This window comes from Sceloporus undulatus, chromosome 1, assembly GCF_019175285.1.
Source record: "Sceloporus undulatus isolate JIND9_A2432 ecotype Alabama chromosome 1, SceUnd_v1.1, whole genome shotgun sequence".
NCBI lineage: Eukaryota > Metazoa > Chordata > Lepidosauria > Squamata > Phrynosomatidae > Sceloporus > Sceloporus undulatus.
In genome coordinates this window covers 127,822,710-127,828,762 of record NC_056522.1, presented here as the reverse complement: position 1 = coordinate 127,828,762, position 6,053 = coordinate 127,822,710, and positions in this window count along the sequence as shown.

Genomic DNA, 6,053 nt, shown 5'->3' with positions numbered 1-6,053 from the left:
TCACCCAGTGCTGGGGGGACAAAACTTCTGGGGTGGGACTTCCAGAGGCAGGACTTCCCCAGAGACAGAAACTTCCTGGGATGGGACTTCCCTAGAGACAATTGAAGCCATGGAAGGGCGGGAGAAGAAGAGGAACAGGTGCACACCTGTTCCTCCACCCTCCCATGCCTTCAACTGTCTCCACATGCCCTCAGAGACAGCTTCACATAGAATCATACACACTTGTGCCATAGGTTTGCCACCACAGGTATAGATGATGCCTAAGGTGGACTTGTTTTCACATAAATATTTAACTCTGCTGGGTACCTGTAAGAGCATATCACTAGTTACTCATGCAGGTAACATACACAAAAAGAATTATACAGAGGATACAAACATTGCTGGGACTGGCATATGTCTGGATCACAGAGCATTCTGGCTAACTCCTGAAGCAAGTGTTCAGTGGCTTGGGCAAACATGGCCTCTTTCTATATCAAGTCTGATCGAGTCTGATATTTTCCAGTTGTCCAGACAGCAAACATGGTGCCATCTCTTTACCGAGCAGTGTAGGGAAGGGGTGGCTCCTCTTTGGAGTTGTCACTGCTTCACTTGCCAAGCAGTTCCCTGTGAGAGCCTGGCCATTACTGTTGCTTCTGCTGAAGTCAGAAGAGGGTGCTTGTGCAATCAACAAGGAGGGAGTTAGATCACATGTCTGGGCATTTGATTCTGATCTCAGCAGAAGTGCCAGCCAGGCTCTGGCATGCTGCTGCTTGGCCAGTGATATAGGAGCAACGGCACAGGGGATAGGCCAGCAAGATGTTGTGTGTTGCCTGGCAGCCCCCCTGAGCACATTTGGCCCATATTGTGTCAAGTTGAGGCAACTCCAGAACATAATATGAGGGGGTCAGTGTAGATGCACCCTAGCAAAGATGCACAATGCCCTGGACTCAACTTCAATCCTACATCCCTTCAGTGTAGCACAAATGTCTGTATGCAGACCAGTGCTACACTGAGCCATATACCCTGCCCCTGACATACTAAAAATCACTTGAAGCTGCCCCTCACAGCCATTCCATGCTTTATAATAAGCAGAAAGGTATCTCCATAGCCAGATGCTAAATGCTCACAGCAGCACTAGGACCCCTGAAGGACCCTGGTGGGTCCCAGCACTCATACCATTATTTCACTTCTGGTTTTGTGGATGTAGCCAAACACTTCCGTAATTCTGCCTGTTCACCGCAAAGGAAAGCGTGACTGAGCTGGGTGGCTTCAGGGGATTTTCAGTGGGTGGGGGACAGAGAGAGAAAGGGAATGCCAGTTCCTGCAGTGCTTGAAAAAAAATATACACATAAGGACAATGTACATGTGCACAAGTTCCTAACAGAATTCTGGCCTCTAAGGGTTATATGTTTCCAACATCTCCCGTAATTTTACACAGTATTACCAAAAATGTGAATGTATCCTAGTAAACTGGCTGTGGATGCAGCTTTTCAAAATACTTTTTTAAAAAGCCACCCTTAGACATCTGTAACTATTAATCATTCTTCCACATTATGGGTAATAAGCAAATCTGAGAAGGCTATTGTTTTGCTGCCTGATGTGAAATTTTCATTTCCTCTCTTCTTTGAGCCCAAAGATAGAATAATAATAGTCTGGGTTATTGGACTAGATACTATCATTGCCATTTTTCCCTCAGCAGGATTCCCTGGCATTGTTGACTAGCAGCAATGTGGTATTAGGAAACTCCCAGCGTGAAGGTACAGTAGCAGCACACTTCGACTGTTATGCAACTCAAAATCAATAAATAAGGCACACTGTGGCTCAAGAACCTTGGCTTGCTGGCTGGAATTGATGAGAGTTGTAGGCCACAGCTGGAAGGTGGTGGCTGGGAGAGGGAGGCCGGATGTAGTACAAAGCCTATGTGGTTATTCAGACATATGCCCCACAGATTTCAGTGTGTTCTCCAGAGTAAGCTTCCTTTGGTTTTACTACCCTAGTCTCTAGCATTGTTAGCAAATCCCTTTACCGGCAAACTGAAAGCAACAACCCGCTGTTGCTGTTTAGACTCACAGTTTCCTCTTTCTAACAATGTGTTCTCTGGCAAATAATATGAACCAGGCTTTAAGAAGGCAGGTGACTGAACTTTGAATCAACTACTTCCTCTGAAAACAGTCAGTGGAAATGAAAAGAGCACACCTGGGTAGCTGTCCCAGCATATAACCTATGAGCTTTGCTAGTACTCCAGTTCCAAAACATTTATTCTTCCATAGGTCCTATAACTGAGGAATGCTCACTCTGTGCCAAGAGAGTAAGATATGGGAAGTTCCCCCCTTTCTGTTTAAAGAGACAATCCACACGTGATGTGACCTGTTACAACAAAGTATAATGTGTTATACTTAAGAAAAAGAACACATCCAATTTTTTTTTATGGGAAGCCAAGAAGGTCTGGATAGGTCTCATCAGCTTTACAAACCTGTCAGCAGCTGCACTCCTGTTTCAAAAGGTTTCTTCAGTTATTTACAGACCTTTTGACATTTCAGCTATGGGTGCTAACATTAGAGTATAGGTGGATCACCAGGTAGAGCTTTGCAGTATGCTGCCTCTCAACTCTCTCAAAAAAGTATCTGTTCATTTATTGATGTAGATGACATGTAAGAGAAAAAAGGACAGGGTCAACAAACTAAGCTGCTTCTTACTAAAGTTTCTGCAATTATACAGTTCAAATCTTGTATTAAGTACAATTTGTAAAAGTCAGTTCATATCAATGAAGTCTGGCTTCCCCATAAGTTTGCTTACTATTGTAGTGTTATTTGGCACTAATGTGCAACAAATATTCTTGTAGCAATCAATGGGATGAAGACAGCAATAATTTATCTGCCACGGAAACAAGCTCTTCATACAGGCCTGGTGTTGCTTTAAAAAAAAATCTACCTTTAAAAAGTAAGCCTAGGAGAGTTGCACCCTGTCCTTCCTACTTCACAGTGCTGTTCCATGGTGATCACCCCTGTTATCCTATATGTCCCACTCAATTATAGAGAAAAGCCTATGAAATGCAGTAGTGCAAATGCTAGACTACATGTTCCATCTTCTCTGATCTGGTTTATTTGTTGGATCCTATCCTCATCTTGTTGGTATATGAACCTAAAATGCATGCATTTCCTTTTTTTCTGTGGTAGTACACAGCAATACACTTATTTCCTCTAATACTATTGCTTTGCATTTGGAAAGCTGATGCAGGTTTGCTGGATCAAGGAACAACACTATGATGCTGACAAGCTGTTGGGGTGGAACAGAAAGCAACTTCAATTCTGAATTGCAAACAAAGGCTTGGAATAAGTCTCTAATTTCAAAAGCTTTTGGTTCATGCTGCCTTCTGGGACAAACACATTTGCCAATGCTGCTCAGCCCAGGTGACTTGCTCCAGTGCCTAAACATTTTATTGTGCAAAGATGCACAGAAGTAGTGCCATTATTGGTAGAAAGATTAAACCTTGATGTATGCTTGAGCTTCTGGATTTGCATAGAGTAGCTGGAATCCTATCGGGTAGTTACAAACATGTAAGCGAGAGTTATGCATTCATGACTGTTTCATATTCATGATCCCCTACTTATCCTCTCATTTAGGGGATACTGTGAAAGTCCCCCAATCCTGCTTAGTGGTCACATTCTCATCCCATTTGTGCAAGCAGTCTCTGCTACCGGGGGGGGGGGGGGGGGAGATTGTGACAGGAGCCCCGTTTCTACCTGTTGCAACAGTTTACTCAGACAAAGGGGTGGGAGCATTATTCAGACACTTCCTGAGTGACAGACGAATGGACCCTCACTTGATTTCAGTGGCTGCTGACAGATAAGTGGGGATGGTGGGGTGGGTGAGTGTTGGACTGGGATTCACTCGGTAGCTATATCACTATTGTGGTTATGTAGCAATGTAGTGCATAGAGGATTCTGGCCAGTGCATTAAGGTCTTAACTTTATCTTAACTGCTATCGCCCTGGCCTTGTAGGGAGAGGAGAGGCAGGCGCAGCTCCACCATGCCTAGCCCTAGAGGCAGATGAAAGGCCCTCCCTCCATTTTAACTGCTACCACCCTGGCCTTGGAGGGAGAGAAGAACTGGCAGTATCTGCTGGACTTGATCCCCTTCCCTATTGCCATTCCCTTCTCCTTTTGTCTTTTTAGATTGTAAATCTGTGGGCAACCTGTAAGGTGCTCTCAGAACCTTTGCGGCTGAAGAGAGGGATATAAATACTCTGAATAAATAAGATCTGTGAGCAGCTGTGGGCTTGCAAAATTAGAACAATTAAAATTAGCATTAGCATTGTTGAGAGTACACAACAACAAATTTCCCCATTAACAAAAACAAATTTTATTCATGAAAATTTCAGTATCTTATAGGAATTATGGAACATTCCCACTTTCACTGAACTGTACTGGCTTGGAATATTTGTAGAAGTCTGTTTTTGCAGACTGCTTTTGCTCTATCTCTCCCTCAACCCCCACTGAGATAACTGAGTACAAGCTGTTTTTGCAATTTGAACTCAGTCAACTTCAGTAGAAACCGAAGTAAACAGAGGATACTGGGGGAAAGTGGGAGGGAGAGAGAGGCCTTGGGACATTTTAAAAGCATCTGAAAAAGTGGGATGACAGATTATTAATCAAGACTGCCCCTGCCAAACTGAGACAATTGGACAGGCAATATCTGGGGAGCCACAAGATTCACCCCCCCCCCTTTAGTCTATGGATACTTGCAGATTGCTATGGTCACATAAATACTGTGGCAGGAATTATTTTTCTAATCTCTCCCACCATCCAATATGGTATGAATACACAATGGAGGTTCTGTGCCCTGTTTCTGGGTTTCTACAACTTCTAGAATCCTCCATCCAGCATAGCCAACTTTCCAAAAGTTGTACATATTTGATGGTTGAACAACCTCCTAGACATTTCTTTAAAACTGAGATTATTCTGCATCAGAGATTGGATCAATTCATGTTTGCAATGGGTAATGTATAACTACAATACATCACAGCTGTATGTTCATGAGAAATAGCTTCCGTTTTACAATGTAAGCACTGGTAAGTGTAACTTTTCAATTATTTTTTCGTTAAGATGTAAGGTCTCAATGAATGGCAGGTGAATACTACCCCATGTGTCAAACGCTGGTTTATGCTGTGCCTTGCACTTCATTGTAGAAAGGGGACAACAATGAGGTGGATCACAGGACAGTGTGCTTTGTAGCAGTATGTGGCAGGTGATTTTTTAGAAACTAAATGTAACAATTTTAGTTACTTTTGAGAATGCAAGTAAATTCTTAAATCTGCCACTTTACCCATGATTTTGAACTATAACTTCAGCTACTAACTTTTTTAAAAGTTAGTTTCCAAGATCTGTTCTAAATGACAGAAGGAGTATAAGTTTTAAAAAAAAAGATGTCAAATACCAAAAAAGATTTTGCTCTCCATTTTGTCTCCTTCTGGAAGGATGCTTCTGATGAACAGCAATTCTAACATCCAAATAGGTTTGATGTGCTTTTCCTTCACTGTACAATAACATTCAGAGTATGAAGGAAAGAAAAAGAGTCAACATTACTGAAGAAGAAATATTAGCAAATGAAATGGGAAAGCATCCTAGCAGAGTATTGTAGTGTCTTTTGTTTGTTTAGTTCTTCTTATTGCTTCGATATCAAGAACTGAGTATCAAAACATACTATTTTACAGACAGTATGACTTCCATATTAGTGGGGGATATATTTCCGGACTTACCGTGGAAATGTGAAAATTCAGATAAATAGTGAACACTACTGACTTCTGGAGGAAGGTGACCATAGTCACAGAGGAGGGCCTAGAGTTTTCTAGAGAGAACCTCTATAGGCATTTCTAAGTCTTCCAGCGCAATTCTATTATGAATACCCATTGGAAGCGTGCCATAGAATTGCACTGCAAGACCTAGAAAATGCCTTAAAAACTTTTTTTTTTGGTGTGGGTAAATGAAATTGCAGATACAGTGGTACCTCGGGTTACGAAATTAATTCGTTCCGCGGCTAATTTCGTAACCCGAAAAACCTTCGTAACCTGAATT